General features: G+C 42.5%; 1 protein-coding gene across 1 annotated transcript in view; it reads left to right on the forward strand.

Moving 5' to 3' along the window:
• Nucleotides 1–17,622, forward strand: part of CDKAL1 (CDKAL1 threonylcarbamoyladenosine tRNA methylthiotransferase) — a 721,370-nt gene that overhangs the window by 690,261 nt on the left and 13,487 nt on the right. The window lies entirely within an intron of this gene.

A 17,622-nucleotide genomic window follows, 5' to 3' on the forward strand; every position in this document is an offset into this window, starting at 1 on the left:
TGGTGAGACAAATTATCCGTATGTCCTTTCATGCACAGGTAGCTTTCATCCACAGAGCTGCAGTCTGGTGTCTTCTGGTCACATCTGCCGTTCACTCTTCCTTTCATGAATGCAAGAGCGGTGTTGGGCTAAACCATCCTTCATCCTTTTCTGGCTTGGGCACTTACATTATGTTAGGGCTATTTGTATTTAAAAAAATATTCTAGCCTCAATGCCATCCTTACTGTAGCAATCTGGGCAGCATCTGCTCCTGCTCTTTGTGGAGTCAAAGGCTCCTTGGCAGCTGGCATCTTGAACCATCATAGAACGCCCCACCTTCCATAGCTGGCATCATGCATTTTAGCTCTGAGTTTTAATACCACTCTTTGGGGCAGCTTTGCCCTCTCAGTTATTGTTGGAAGTCCTTTGTGTGTTGAGACCTTGCCTTCCTCATGTATTTCCCACTGTGCATGGCATACACCCTGCTCTGAAGAGATCTACCAGCCAACGGCCTCTTGTCTGTGAGTGTTTCCTTGAACTCTGCAACATCTGACTCTTTGAAACACCTTTTTAGTAAATTCTCTTAGAAGGACTTCTTTGATTATGCTTTTCAATTCCTCAGTATTATTGTAGATCATGTCTTTTTCTTTCATTCCCCACCCCCAGGAGAAGCCCACCTACTTCCAGTGTTCTGATTGTGACTTCTATGCTAATAACAGCCAATCTACACACTCATCTCCACCTCTTAGGAAATTCACAATCAGTACACCTAAAAGGAAATGTATTACCTTTTTGCACAAATTAGTGTTCTCCTCTTTTGAAATTTATTTTATTCTATCTTGTATTTATTTACTTTGGTATGTTTCAGTTGATTTTCAACTCTCTCTCTTTCTCTCCAACTATACCTGTCAGTCTGAATCTATGTCTACAGGGATCTCTCTTTGTATATTTATCCCTATACCTCTCTATCACTTGGGCTGTGCCTAATGACTGATGGTTTATCTTAATTCACTGTTCTAGCCTTATATGTAAATAAGGTTAGGTCAGAAGGGCAATGTTTCCCTTGAAGATCCTTCCAATCCCATAGGAAGGAACAGATCTGGTGTGTTCTTCAGAGATAATTATAGGGCTTCAGACCAGGCAAATTAAAAATAAAACTGTAAGAACATAAATACACAACCTTTTTAAAAAGTTAATTTTATAAAGGAAATCCTTAGGTCATTACAATACCAGAGCAACTCAACTAGAATATCTTAATTAGCTCAAGGTTGGATTTTTGAGCCATCTGGGATCAAGATTACAAGAATTTGGGGTAATATTATAGGGCACATGAGCTAAATCACCTTTCTCAGAATAGTCTTAGAGAATATCAGTTTTCATTATTTCCAAGAGATTTCAGGAGTGGTCCTTGAAACGCAAGGAGAGATAAGGAGGTTGTCCTTTAAATTCAAGAATTGCATAGACTCACCTTACCACGAGTACCTGGTGGTGAGACTGAGGAACACATCATCTCCCAGGGATGCTGTCAGTGTCCCACGTAGATTAGATGGAGAAAGCCTACTGACCTTGCCAGGCCAAAGGCGGGAGAGTCTGCTAAAGCTGTCCACTGCCTTAGAACCCTCGCAGCCAATCTCTGCCCTTGCCTATGACCATTTCTCATGGTGCTTCAGGTCCACCAGTGTTGTGCATACCCAAACATCCCAACCGTGCAGACGTGCAAGGGAGGGAATCAGAATCTGCCTTTTCAACCCCAAGGTGTCTCCCTGGAGCCTCCATTCTAGTCTCTGTTTAGACTGGACCTTAAAATGCTAAATGTGCTTTTTCTCCACTAGACACTTGGAACAGAGGCTATGAAATTTACAGTGCGATTCATATCATGGCAAGAATATTTTAAAACAGTGGTTTACAGTGTTTGAGCAAGCTGATTAGTCAGCAGGGATTTCTGCCGATGCTCCTTGGGGTCTAGAGTTAAGAAGAGCTGGCTGCATGTCTGGGTCTGGGGTTTTGAAGTGCTTTGCTTTCTTGGGCCACATTATCGCAGACTTCAGTGCATTTTCAAACAACGCACATAATTAATGACTTCTCCAAGAAGCGCTCTAGGGCTTACCTGGATCCCTTGCTCCTTGTTTTGCACTCCATCATCTGCTGCTTACATTTAAAAGCCTTTTGGAGACTGTTTTTCATCTAGCTCACTAGCGAGGAGTAGTTTCTCATGAAGAACTGGGTTGTTGAAGTGATTGTAATTCTTCTCCCAACAGTCTTGGCACCGGAGTCAATTTAAAAACGTACACATTTAGCTGGGTTACTTTGGCTTGTCCTATTGATGATGGTGGATTTGGGTTGAATTCTCAGGCCCGTACGTGAATATTCACATGCCTCAGTGCTTTATGTTAAAGGAGTGTTTATAGCTGCCAAGTCTCCAGTTAGATGCTAGAATGGTGAATATTGTTGGAGAAACTACAAACAACAAAACTTTGCATGTGACATTGATATAGCTGTGTATTAAGGTCCTGGTCTTCAGGCTCTATTTCTACACACAGTCCTACCTGACAGTAACAGTGCCAGACGGTTAAGTAAAAAGGCTGATGGATGTAGAGATCTTCTGAGCTCACTTAGCACAGAGTACCTCTCTCTGCTTCTCAGAGGCTCTTGCTGTCTGTAACTAGACATAATTAAAAGATTAAAGAGACATTTAGAAATGTGAAGCCGGTCACTTTTTAATCAGGGAGATTGATTTCCCAATCCCAATGTGAAGGTGGAATTTTAAATAATTTATGGGATAGAAATCAGTGGCTTGTCACAACTTGGCTAAAAAGAATAAAGGCTAAGGGAAAAGAGCGATGTAACTTTCCCCTCTCTAAGTGCCTTATGGGAAGGCGCGTACAAGGGAGTGAGCCACACTTCGGTTGTTAGGGATGTTTCCCAGCCTCTGTATCTCTGCTGGAAGAACGAAGATTAGGTTGGTTCCCTCCCGCCCTCCTTCCCTTTCTCCCTGGGGCTGGAGGTCTGGACAAATTCTCTTGACTACTCAGCAACATTTCTCTTTTATCCTACAGATACCAGTCAGGTTCCAGTGGGGTTAAGACCAGAGTCTCCCGAACAGAGATCATGACTGCAGTACAGTGATGCTTCCATTAGCCAAGTGAGGCATTCCAGGGACACATATTATCAGAGACTACACAATCAGAGTCAGAATATCAGAGGGTTAAAGGAGGGCCCATGGTGCCACATCAGGGCATTTCCGATACTAGAAGAAAAAGAGGCTTCCAGTAGTAATGCAGGTTTCGGTCGATACGTACAAGTAGATGGTAAAGATGTGTCTTAGAAGCCTGGGTGTAAAGGGGAAGAATTGATTGACTGATTGACAGTCAGAAGCCAGAAGAAATCCTGCAGGGAGCAGATTGCCAGCTGAGGCTGTTCTTTTAAGAGGATGGAGTGTTCAGGAAGGATTGAAAACATTTTCTTCAACTCCCAGGTGGGCCAAGTTGGCAGGTCTTCCCCAAGTCAGGGGTCATCGGGCAACAGAGGCTACTGCTGGTCCCTTCTGAGCACACACCTATTCTAACGCCTCTCCCCTTCCCCAGTGAGTCTTCAAGATTAAATCAGACAAAGTGATAAACTTAGTGAAATTTCCAAATTTGGTTTGCCCTCCGCCAAGATCTCTTGGCTGCTTTTAAAGTCCGGAGTGGCTTTGCCAAAGTGGAGGGTGGAATGGAGAAACCCTTTAATCCTGCAAATACCCTCTGAGGTCATCATTTGCTGTAGATGAGCTGCTGTTAAATGCATCGATCAATGAAGGGAAGTGAGTGACGGCAGATGCTTCTATAACCAGCTCTTAGTCATCTTCCCTTGCTCTTGGGGAAGGAGGGATTGGATAGAGAAGAAGGCAAATAGATGAGGGTCAAAGAGTGCACACTGTGCTGGAGGGGAGGTAGGAGGGAATGACTCCCATCAGAGAGAAAGAAGTATCGAAGAGGCCAGAGGAGATGGCCTCACATGGCATCTGTCTGCCATTCATTTGCTGGAACAATTAGAATCCGAGCACTAAGACATTTTTGCTACGCATCAAGATATACCAATTGAGTGATGTATTTATAAGGAAACTTCCTCCCATAGAACATACTAATTAGAGATATTACTGTAACAGGGGCCCAGAGCTTCTTAAAAGGATTGGCTGAGATTCCCGGCCTTCTCCTGGCTTCTGAGATGGTAATGAACAGATTAGATGGAGGGACCAAAATCCAGCTCTCCAAATAGTAGAAGGTCCGGCTGGACGTAACGATGGATTTCTGAATAGCATTCAAGGGCCACTTTTTGCATTCATGCTTTATACCTATGCATTCCTTTTCCTGGGCGAGGTGTAACACGAAAGTTCTATATGATAGTTCTGTCATTTCTACAACCCTGGCTACTTGCCTCTAACCCTAAAGCAGGGTTTTTCAACTGTAGCACAATTGTATTTTGGGGTAGATAATTCTTTTTTGGAAGAGACTTTCCTGTGCATTGCAGGATGCTGAGCAGCATCCCTGGCCTCTATCCATTCGATGCCAGTAGTACCACCCCTGACTTGTGACAACCAAAAATGTCTCCAGATATTGCCAATAACTCCTGGGAGAATGGGGCAAAATTGCCCACAGTTGAGAATCACTGTCTTTAAAAAAAAAAAAAAAAAAAAACCAAAAAAAAAAACCTACAATTTATATTGAATTAGTAGGCCAATTACAAATCAAGCTGACTCTTCACTTATTTGTGAAGTTTTCCCACAAATAAATAGTAAGTCCCCAATGGGCATGTGCCTCTGGTTTGAGCCATGCTGGAATCATTCTCTCATACTTGTTACCTACTCTGTTCACCCAGTGTTGCAATGCAATCCTCAGTAAGACTCAGCACATAGAGTTGTCTCCATCTTTATTTCAGCTTTCTTCCTCTTCACCTCTTTTGGTAGCACCCCCCTCCCACTCTCTTAACCACCAACTGACTTCAGCATACCTCTTTGAAGAATGTCTTCCAAAAGGCCATGCCTAATGTAAAGAAATGATTCACTCTTGGTGGAGTGTCAGGCAACAGAGCTCAGGTCCTGCAATGGGAGCCCCTCCCCTGTTGCTAAATCATACCAGGCAGAGGCCACTAACCCCTCTATTTGTATGGTTGGCTCCATCAGAGCAGATCATGTTATCAGTGTCCACTAACGACCGTCAATAGTAGTCAGTTTGGGGTAACTGTGCTAGGAAACAGATTTGGTTTTACAGCGAAGGATACTGTCTTCAAGGGAATGGAGGCACTTTGCCCCAGGAAAGGAAGACTTATGCAGTCAGTGGTTCTCCCAGACCTCTTTGTCCAAGCAATTTTGGTCAGGTTAAGTGTTCCAACAAATTGAACAAAGTCTTACCGTCGTAGATTATGAACTGCAGAATCTAACTTTAATAAGGTCACCAGGAAGTGTGGGAGTTCTGGGCCAGTAATGGGGAATTCTGCGTGAGTGAGAGCCAAAGAAAGATTAGTAAGGCCAACCAACCAACCACAACCTGTAGGGGAACCATAAAGAACTATCCACTTGAAAACGAGATGAGAACAGGGAGGAAAATTTCCACCTGTGAAACAGAGGGCAGTCATCACTTAGACGCCTTCAACCATAGCTTGCTTAATAAGTAATATCCTGTAGCCTGCCTTCACGGAATAATTGTCCTTGCAAACTGCATACCCTCCGAGCTTCACGTAGCTCGGGCAACACACAATACTCCACCGCCTACAGATAACACGTCTGATGTATGATTGCCGTGGTAATGGCTGATTGAGTCGTTCTTCAGGAATGTGGAGTCAGCTTCTGTCCAGCTGGAGTCTGAGCCAGTTGAGACTGGCTGGGACCCCCAGCCCTCCAGCTAGGCATGCACGAGTGTCCGCTCAGAGACCTTTTGCCGTCAGAGGGTCACAAACACCATCCTCAGATCATGCTAATGCCACCATTTTCCGAACATGTGTCAGATGGAAAAGCATGTAACTCAGATACGCCTGCACAGAGCAGTGATGACCTCACCTCCTTCCTGCCTCCAGTCACCTCCCCCTGCATCTCCGACTCCCTCATCCTCTTCCCAAAGCCCCTTGCCGTGGGGAGGCTGATTTGTGACATTTCTTCCAGCTCCTAGTTTATCTGCCTTGTAGGTAAACCTCTTTTCTCCTGCAAACCTCAGTGTCTCAGCATTTGGCTTGCTGCAGGTCAGGCAAACAAACCTGGTTGCATAACATCCGCATTAGCACAGCATTGCAAATGATGTTTGATTATCAGGTACATGTCAGAGGGGACCTCCGTCCAAAGGGTCTTTTAGCATTTACGCCGCTCGAGGAGGGAGTGGGCATTTGGGGCCATTGATAGCCAGGTCTGTCTGAAGACTAGGCCTTGAGTAACAGCCCGTCCCTCCAGCAGCATAAGCTGACCTATTCCTTACCATTCTGCTGCTGAAAAGAGTGAAAAAAGAAATGATCTTGTGGGTTCAAAATTCTCATGCTATCTATTTGTAGAAGTGTCTCCAATGACTAGAAATACACTTGTTTATTCACAATAATAAAATGAAACGAAACAAGACGGGATAAACTCAGAGGCAGCCCATTCTGTGCTTCTAGCTTTCCTGATCTGGGATAGTGCTCCTGTTAAGAACACAGCGCCCCTGACATCTGCAGAGCAGAGGAGGCAGCAGGCTGTGCTCCATGACTGTCAGGTCCCCCCCCCCCCTTAAATCAGCTCCTATCTGTCTTTGGAGACATGCCGTCTTTCCTGTCTGTACATATGCCTTGACTCTTTCCTGAACCATTTTGAGATGTTGGTAAAAATTGGATCTGGCATATAAATGCTTGCTGAGTTTCCAAGCTCTGTCATGCCTGCTTCCCTCCCCACATAAATGATCTGCTCAGCGTAAGTCAGGGCTGTCTGGTTTTTAGTTGACTTTCAAACTCTGGTAACTCACTCCTAGGTGATCTTCAGTTTCATAGTTTAAATGCCATCTGTTTGCTGATGTCCTCTAGTCCAGAATCCAACCTGAACTCCAGCTTCTTATTCAGTATCACCCCTCGGATGTCTCTCAGGCATCTCAAACCCAACATGTTCTGACCTCAACTTGTGGTTTCCATCCAGCAAACCTGTTCTTCCTGCAGTCTTCCCCATCTGAGCAGATGTCAACTCCACTCTTCCAAACCATCAAGCCAAAACTTTGGGATCATCCCACCCGTCATTACCCACATCAAATCCACCAGCAAAACAGTTGACTCCATCTTCAGAGAACATCTATCCAGAATCAAGTCCTTTCCTCCTGCCTCCATGTCTGTATCCGGCCCAAGCCCCACCTTGTCTCTCGCCCAGTTAAATGCAGCAGCTTCCTAACTCATCTTCCTGCTTCCTCTCTCTTGTGCCCCTGTATCTGTTTTCTCAGCACAGCAGCTAGAGGAGTTCTTTTAGAATTGCTGCTTTGCTTAGGAGCATCCAAAGTCTTCGCATCTTAGAGTCAAGCCAATGTCTTGTGGATGTTGGGGCCTCGGTGATCTGAATTGTAATTCCTGCCCCTCTTTCTCTAACTGTGTTGTAAACCCACTGTCCTTGTTTTCCTTAAGTCCACCAAGAATTCCTCTCTCTGGGTCTTTGCACTTGCCATGACCTGCCTGGACTGCTGTTTCCCCAGATAGGAATCTGCCCTCCATCCTCCCTAACTTTGGGTTTCTGCTCAAATGTCAGTTTACCAGTAAAGGAGTCCTTGACCCAGTTGTCCAAAGCAGCACTTGGACCTTTGCTCCCTGCATACGCCCCTCTACCCACCTCCCTGACTTTTCTCCGTGGCATTTGTCACTTTTATTTGTGTCCTTTGTCCCTTCTACAAGGACATAAGGTTGATGAGGGCAGGACTTCATTTTGTTCACTGCTGTCCCCCCAGGGCTGGTATCAATGACTGGTACATCCTAGGACACATTTGTGGAATGAACAGCACCTTTAAATTACATGTAAATGTTACTTTTGTAGGGAGCTTTCCGTGATCCTCCAAGTCTGGGTTAAATGTCCCTCCCACTGCTGTGGTTTCCCTGTTGCACTGCTGCTCACAATGCATGGTGATTTCATGGGTAACATGAAAACTCCATACAAGCTGTTATCTTTTTCATTGATGAAGCCTCAGCACTTGCAAAGTGGTCAGCATATTATTGACACTCAAATATTTGTTAAATTAAATGCATATTATATATGAGACAGGCTTAAAATTCACATAATACGGAGTTAACTTTTTTAAGGCACACAATTCAATGGCATTTCGTACATTCACCATGTTGTGCAGTCATCACCTCAGTTCAATTTCTAAGCATTTTCATCAACCCCAAAGGAAACTCTGTACCTTGTAAGCAGTCAACCCCCCCACCAACTCCCTAACTCACTCCAGCCCCTGGCAACTACTAATCTTCTATCTCTATGGATTTATCTATTCTGGATAGTTCACATAAATGGAATCATACAACATGGGACTTTTTTGGTCATTGAGGTTTTAATATATGTGACTTAGAAAGCCTTTATTATAGCAAGACTCTGTTTTTAATACTTTTGTCATGTGTAGCAAAAAGTTTAACCTGTATCCCTCTCTTTCTTTCAACTACATACTGCTTGCAAAGGCCAAACGAATTACTGTGAAGAACTTTCTTCTAAGTTATCACTGATATTTTACTGAAAGCCTTTTCCAGTGCAATGGCTGATTGGCTGTCATCTTTCCCTCTGCCCCCCATCAAATGGCTTTTATTCCATCCTCCCCCTGCCCCTGCCCCCCACAGTTTACTGTCTCCGCTCCCACCTTGTTCTCGATGCTTGGTGGGATGAAGGTATTGGTGGTAAGAGACTAAAGCTGGAGGGCACTGAAGAAAGTCTGTCAAGTCATGAAAGGTAGGGAAAACCTGTGAAAGGACTTGTTCCCCAAATCTCAGAATATTTTTGAAGCTTAAAGGAGCTAGTTTAAGGGGAAAATTAAAAAGGAGTTTTATTTTATGGAGTAGATTGGATACATACAGGACTTGTTACCCTGGTAAAAAGATAAAAATAACTTTAGGGTTTAGACAAAAATACACAGACAATAAATCAATAACCGCTGGGGAGAGTTCACATCCAAGGGCAATTTTATCCTCTCGCACAAATGCCCCCTCACTGGGGCAGGCACTGGGCTGATTGGCCAAGGGTGGGTCCCACAGTGACAAGTTAACTGGGGCTTCCCCAGTGGATCTGCTCTTCTTCAGAAATCTTCCTGGAACTGCCATCAGATTTGGATTTTCAGAGGCTAATTTCCCAAACTCTCAGTGAACTTGCCCTTGGGTTGGAGATTAACATATTTCTGACTTTGGGCTATTTCAGAACTTGGAGGTGAGAGGGTGACAGAGGGAAAGGAAGGCGTAGAAACCAATACATGATTTTCCTTGTTATCAAGAGAGGATTCAAATTTTCTCTTGGAGGAGGCAAAAGTAAAGTTTTTGTTTTACTTTAGGTTTTCACTGGCCCAGTTAATTACCATGGAACATTTGAGAATTAGCTGAATAGTTCCAAAACTTGGTATTTGATGAAACATCTTATTGAAGGAACAGTACCTCTGTTTTTACCCTTTGACTTCAGCTTGCGTTTTCACTTTTAGGTTTTGTAGTAATTTGGAGAGGGGGCAGTATTGAACCTGTTGAATTCAATCTATTGTAATATCCCAAAGCAAGTGTCTGAAACTGATTTGGTCCCCAAATATTGCATTGTTTACCAGATTAATGTTAATATGTACGGTTTAAACTGGGGCATGGCAAAAGTTTCTCGGAAACAAATAGATGAACAAAAACCAAATATTGTTTCCTTTTGCCTGTGAAAATAGCTGGCTGAATGGCCGAAGGGCACTAAAACCAGTGTGATGAGATTTTTTTTTCCCCCCAAAAGCTTCGATCTCCAAAAAAGGTGACTAAAAAAACTCACAGGAGTTTTGACTTCTGAAATTGAGGGTGTGTTTTTCTTTTCAAAAGAAATCTGGTGAAATTTAGTGTAAAAGTGAAAATAACGTCCAGGCTTTCGGCATGATGCAGAGATTATTAATCTGGAAGCAAAAGGCACTTGGCCAGTTAAAATAATGACTTTAAACAAGGACTACCACTTTCCCAGCAATGGCTGAAACCCAATGAGGTCTTTCCAACTGGAGTTGTAGTTCGTTCTTCCAGATTACGCGGTTTGGCTTAATACCGAATGAGTAAACTTTCTTAGATGGGGAAAATATAATCAAAAGAAAATTAGATCGTAGAGTAGCCTGCCCTGAGCCAGCATTCATGAGTGGGGAAGGCACATTTGCTAGTTAAAGAGGACATGCTACAGGCTACGTCTAGGATGTCCCTTGAAAAGAGATGACAAATCAGAAGACAAATGTTTTTCATTTGTCTGGCTTCCAGTAGGAAATAACGAATCAACGCCCACGTGTTTGTTTAGGATCTACTTCACGTCCAGCCCTGTGCTGGGGATTGTTGGGTCTGCAGGAACCCATTCATCTGGGATGCTTGCATCCCCCATTGTCCTCATTATCATCGCCACCAGCAGCAACACAGCCCCCCGGGTGAAATGAAATGTGTCCCACACTTTGAATTTGTTATTTCGTTGAATGTTGGCAAATCCCCCGCAAAGGAGATATTATTTTACCTATTTTACAAATAGGAAAACTCATGTTCAAACAGATTAAGAAACTTGCCCAAGGTCTTTTATCAGTGGCAGAGTCCAAACCAAAAATTCTACATTTTCAATATCTATAAATCTTATTAGAATTTACTGAGTTTTTTAGAAGTGTATGCTAAATCTTTTTAGTTTTAGTTCTCATGTACTTTGAGGAAGTTTTAGTTCAAAGGAAAGCTGAAATTTCCATTTTCCATAGTACAACTTAAAGTCATCTTTGAGGCTTTAAAATTATTTTTAATGTACATACATATTAATGGAAAGCGGCCAACCTTTTGTTCCTCCAAAGACAGTCTCTAATAAATATAGTACATCTGAAATTATTTTATCTTGGCTAACATTTATTTCAGGTATGTACTTTTTTTGAGAGAGAATTCACATACCATTAAATTCATCCTTTTAAAGTGGACAGTTCAGTGGTTTTTAGCATATTAACAAAGTTATGCAGCCATTACATTTTCACTATCCCAGAAGAAGAAGGAGACCCTAACTCATTAATAGTTACGCCCCATTCCCCCCCTCCACTTAATCTCAGCAACCACTAATCTATTTTCTATCTCTGTAGCCTATTCTGGACATTTCCTATAATGGAATCATACAGTATGCAATCTTTTGTGTTTGCCTTTTTTCATATAGTGTAATGTTTTCAAGGTTCATCTGTGGTGCAGATGTATCAGTAATTCATGATTGCATACTATTTCATTGTATAGATATATCATTTTTTATTTATACATTCATCAGTTGATAAACATTGTTTCCACTTTCTATTATAAATAATACTTCTGTGAACACTCATGTAAATGCTTTTGTGTAGAAATATGTTTTCAATTCTCTTGGATATATACCCAACAGTAAAATTGTTGTTATACAGTAGTTACATGTAACTTTTTGAAGAACTGCCAAACTGTTTACTATAGCAACTGTACCATTTTACCTTCCTGTAAGGTATGACATTCTAATTTCTCAACAGTTTCCCTACTACTTATTATTGTCTTTTTATTTTTTTATTATAGCTATCCTAGTAGGTATGAGGTGTTATCTCATCATGGTTTTGATTTGCATCTCCCTAATGACTAATGATACTGAACATCTTTACATATACTTGTTGGTCATTATATATCTTCTTTGGGAAAATATCTATTCAGGGCCTTTGCCTATTTTTAAATTGGGTTGTTTGTATTTTTGTTGTTGGCAAAAGTTTTAAGAGTTCTTTATGTATTTTAGATATTACTAGACTTTTATCAGATACACAATTTACAAATTTTTTCCTGTTCTGTGGATTGTCTTTCAATTTTCTTGATAGAGCCTTTGAAGTGCTCTAATTTTTATAAAGTTTATTTTTTCTCTTGTTTGTGTTTTTGGTATCATGTCTAAGAAACTATTGCCTCATGACAGATCAAAAAGATTTATATCTGTGTTCTCTTCTTGGAGTTTTATAGTTTGCTCTTATATTTAGGTCTTTATTTTTGTATATTTTTGTATATTTTGGTGTGAGGTAGAGTTCCAACTTTATTTTGTTTTCTTATTGCTAAAGTTAAGTGTTTTGGCCGAATAGCAGAGAGATTTAAAGCTCAGGCTATAGAGTCTAACTGCCAAGATTTAAATCCCTCTTCTTCAGTGGCTAGATGTATGATCTTAAGGAAACTCCCTAATTTCTCTGTGCTTCATCTTTCTCATGTAAACAGTGATAGACTAGCAACTATTTCGTTAGTCTACATTAAAATCCAAATCATAGAATTCATGTAAGAATTGAGTCTATGCATTCAAAGTGCTGACAGACAGTAAGCACTGACAGATAATAGTTTTATCAGCATCTCTGGCTCCATGAGCTTTCCTTACATCGTCTCCTCTAGGTATATGTTTTCAGTGATGGACCTGGTAAGTGTATCATCAAGAATAAGACTTAGATTTATTTAACATACCTTGAATGTTCCAGCAGGGTTGGATGTGGGCCGAGTTTATAGTTGTAGCTCACCATGAAAAGAAGCCAGGTATTTGGAGAAAGGCATTTCCCATTTTTAACAGAGCTTCACACAAATAGAGACTAAAGCAAGGTGAATGTATTCGTTTGCTAGGGCTGCTGCAACAAAGTACGACAAACTGGGTAGTTGAAACAAATTTATTTTTTCACAGTTCTGGGGGCTAGACATTTGTCTTCAGTTTCCTCTTTTTATCCTCTTTGGTAACCCCACCCCCTCACCTCCACCCCTCTGGGGGGCCTGTCTTCTGATCTAGCTAGCATCATTTTGATCATGTAGAAAATTAGACACAAAAGCCTAATTCCTAATGTGCAAGCAACTTAAAATGTTACCTGTTGATCCAATACTGGACTTCTTACCTGGGTAGTACCACTGAACTCTGAACTCCATGTATTTGACTGTCAAATAGGAGGAAGACCTGAAAGACGAACCCTATTTGCAAAAAAAAAAAAAAAAAGGCTGCAAGTCCTGGTGTAACTTGTGGCACCCTGCCACGAGTGTTCTTCTGGGGCCAGTTGTCCCACTGACCCCTGCAAAACTAACCCTCATGCTCCAGGGCCCGGTGTGGCCCTTCTGACCCGTCTCTGCTGGGCCCCCATCCACATGAATGGGTTCCAGTAAGAACCAGAAATTACTTCTTCCAGGGGTGGTACATTTTGATGCAGAGGCAAAGGCAATGATTAACTCTAAAACTTACGTATCTGTTGTGAAAGCTAGGCATTCACAAGCCCGCGAAGGCAGAGCGTTGGAGAGGAACGCGTTTTTGTTAATGCTCTCATCTTTTCATGCAGACAACAAACTGCCTTCGTAGCACTTCTGTCCTACTGAGATGAAAGGTCCTGAATTTGGGTATGAAAATATTTACCAGGGAACTTTCAGTGCATGTAACAAGAAGCTTCCAGGTAATTGAGAATTATTTGTCTTCTCATGTGAACTCAGTATTCTTAAAAAGAAAAGGCAAGGGTTAGTTCTTCCTGGGATTTGGCTTCAACTAATTAATACACAATCGCTAACTTCAGAGGCCGTGGGCAGGGGGTAAACGTGTTGCCTGAGGGAGCCTTCTGTCAAATGGATAATTCAAAAAAAGTCATTCCTTTTGAGCTCGGAGTCATTAACTCCTCTAGGAACCAACTGTGAGAGTTGTGTTTGAGCTTGTCTTGAAAATGACTTTAAAAAAGGAACAGACAAGGGGCTGCTGACTTGGCTGCCGGTTTATTTACACATCTTGAGCAAGGAGCTGCATATACTTGTCTTAAGATCCTTTTGGAATACTACCAACAACCTCTAGGATCTGATAGACAAATCCATCTATGTTAGAATCAGCCCCTGTTCCAGTGTGGGCCAGGCTCAAAAGTTGTCCTGGACCCTGGATAACTCATCCCTGTCTTTTTTAATCCAGGGAAAGTAATATTCAAATACATGTTCTTACATACTCAATCATTTGAGTGGATCAACTCAAAGGGAACTCTTGTAGGACAAGCTCACTGGCTGGTACTTCGTTCAACATGTGACAGCTCACCGAGGGGCTATCACGTCTGTTGGTTCTTATTCAGTGTGATGAACACAAGGAAAGGAGAGGGAATTCCAACTGTCATAGGACCGGGGGCGGATGCGGGTATTGTAGTTTGCTAGTGCTCCTGTAAAAAAGTAACAGACTGGGTGGCTTCAACACCAGAAGTGTATTGTCTCGCACTTCCGGAGGCTGGGAAGTGTAAAGTCAAGGTGTCTGCAGGGTTGGTTCCTTCTGCGGTGGTGAGGGAAGGCCCTGCTCCCGGCCTCTCCTTGGCTAGCAGTGAGCCATCTTCTCCCTGTGCCCTCCCGCTATGAGTGCTCTGTGTCCAGAGTTGCCCTTTTATAAGGACACCAGTCATACTGGATTAGGGCCCATCCTAATGACCTCATTTTAACTTGCTTACCTCCGTAAAGACCCTGTCTCCAAATAAGGTCACATTCTAAGGTATCGGGGTGTTAGGACAGCAACACATGAATTGGGGCGGGGGATGACATTCAACCCACGGTGAGGAGGAGGTGTGGTATTCAGTGAAAACCCGTGTAAGAAGCACCCGCTGCTACAGAGACGCTGACTTCTGGTAGCCTCGCTGATACACTCAGTGCAATAACAAATGCTTTCAGTGTCTCAAAACAACCCTCCTAGAAACAGTCAGTTCACTGTGTCCTATTAACTAATACACAGAAGTGCCCAGGACCTTTTGGAAAGATTTTTCACCAGCAGCTGTGAACAGTTTGAAAGACTCAGTATTGGATGGGCCATCGTTGTAATTATCAGAGACTTTAACCTCTATGTTAATACCTCACTCACTGATTATTCATTCTGACTAACTGAGGTTCCTGTATTGAAAACTGTGCTGTAGCTTATTTTATTCTTACCCAGAGGATAAGACAGTGTGTCTTCAGCACTGAATAAAGAAGACAATCTTAATGACACTTTTTTTAAGACGCCACTCTTTGGTGACTGATAGATCTGCCTCTTAAAACGCGGATTACTTTGGGCGCGTCCCTTAACCTCTGTGTGCTTCTCTTTCCTTGCCTGTAACGTGGCTTAGTAATACCTCCCTCATAGAGTTGGAGAGACAGATGGGATAATGCGGGTGAGCTCTTAGTTCGGGACCTTGCACATAGTAGATGCTCAATAAATCATAGTTGTTCCAACTTGATTATATTTTGTATCTTTATAAACCAAGAATGTGGATCAGGGGCCAGATCTTCAGCGTCTACAGGCTGAGAGCAGGTGGGGAGGGCCACTTGTCAAGAAGGGGCACTTCCTGAGTCAGAGAGGGGCTCTATAAGCAGGGTGATGCCGAGGAGAGGACAAAGATAAAAGGTGGTGGTGATGGGACCCACACTCTCAACATCCCGCCCATCTCTGTAAACTGCACAAATCACAGTATCATTGATCTGATGGGACTTCCTGTGGGCATTGGCATGAAATAGAGGTTGACGCAAATCTGGTAGAGAGTGCAGGGTGGAGACAAAGTCAGAAAGGCAGAGAGACAGAGGAATCTATGAGTAAGTAAATAAGAGCTGAAATTCAGAGTATTCAACCCTTTAATCACCTACAAATGAGTGAGTGAAGCCCATGTTGTTTAAGATATGATACATTTATTGATAGAAAATCAGAAAAATCTCCTCAATCTTGTTATTTCAGTATTCTTCAGTGTAATTCATCCCTTATTTAACTTTCAGTTTTCCCTCTAAAGTCTATCCTCTTGGTTCTCTCGGTTGTTTGGTCACTGGCTTTTCATCTGTATCACTAATCTCTCTGTGTAACTTTCTCCCAAACAGCTTATGCAACTGTATCTATTACTTTCCCTATACTTCCGGCTACTTCCAGTCACTTAGAGTCCAACTGGAGAGATAGCACTTAGTGGGAAAGTTCACCCTGATCAACAGACAACTCAAGACCACCCAGAATGAGCCTCTAAACCATTTTTCCAGCCTCATTTACCACCATTCCTTACAACAAACCCTTTAATCAGGGCAAATAACTTACTGTTTCCCCTGAGTTCCCATTTTCCATGTTTTTTTTTTCCTCCTTGGAATAGCCCTACTTATCTCCACCTCTTCTTGATCCTATCCCCCCTACTTCCCACCCAAGGCACACATACAAAACTGGAGTCTCCAAGTTCCAGCTCAAACACTACCCCTGCCCTTCCAAGAAGACATGAGTCCACTGGCTCTCCTAGGGGATTTTCTTCAGATGCTATCACACACATTACCTAACAGGATTTTCAGTTGTATTCTTAATGATTTGCATGGTGGGACTCTCCCCAGAGCCTAGCTCACTGCTTGACATAGAAGGGAAACTCAATATGGATTTTCAAAAGTGAACAGTAATAGGGGAAATCCCAAACATCACATAATCCCAAAGCCATCTATATGTGACTTTGGAATGTACTTTAATACACACATTTAGAGAACATCAAACACAAAACTTCAAGCACAGCCATGAAGCCAGGCCTGTGCACATCCCAGTGGGGTGAGGTGGCCTGGAAAAAGACTGGGAATCCCTAACAGGAAGGGAGGAAGCGTCTCACCCACCAAGCATCCTTCCCCAGCCTCAGTGGCTTATCTAGAAATCAGAGCAACTCCAAATGGCTTAGAGCTCAAGGGTGCAGGGCTGGATAATTAATAAATGACTGTAATGCCTTTGGAAATGGAAGTGCTGTGCAAGTGCTAAATGATAATAACACAAAAATAATCATCTTCCATTATCTTCTTTAAAGACGTAAATGACATACTCTTTTAAATCTAAAGAGGGTTCAAGAAACAGCAGTAAGTTTAACAGGGAGGTGCACCAACCGATCATGCAAACCCATTCAGCGCTCTGAACACAATTATCGAGCTGACCATCAGCCCTGAAAACAAATTACAGTAGCTAATGACAGGGAACAGTAATTAGCATGTTTTTAGAAAATTACTTGGAAACAAAATTGTCAACAAAGACCACTCAAATATAGCTGTACACAGCTTAAATAACAGAATACTGTGGTGGCCTATGCCCCAAGTGACATGAAGAAGATGTTAAAACATATTCAGGGTCCCAAGTCAGTGTCTTCCAAGCGATTATGTACACTGTTTTTAACCTCAGTCCTTCTGGGTCATTCAAAATGTGGTGGAGTGCAGAACGCCCTTGAACATTCTGCTGTTTAGTAAGTCTTATCCGGGTTCACTGGTATATTGTGGATAAGTCTCCGTCTCCCCTCTCCTTTGCATTTTTTGTTATCTTTGGCATTCGTTTTTGAAAAACACGTGCCTCACTTGGAACAAATCCACGAAAGCAAACAACCTTAAAACTTTCCCAGAGGCCCCCACTGCTGCGATCCCCAGGCAGCCCCAGTCCTGTAGAGCCCACCTCCCAGGGATTACAGTGCTGGTGGAGACCCTGGCGGAAGAGTTTCTGGTTAGCCATGACAGAAACTGACATTTACATATCTCCATGTTAATTCC

The sequence above is a fragment of the Camelus bactrianus genome, chromosome 20 (assembly GCF_048773025.1).
Source record: "Camelus bactrianus isolate YW-2024 breed Bactrian camel chromosome 20, ASM4877302v1, whole genome shotgun sequence".
Taxonomy (NCBI): Eukaryota; Metazoa; Chordata; class Mammalia; order Artiodactyla; family Camelidae; genus Camelus; species Camelus bactrianus.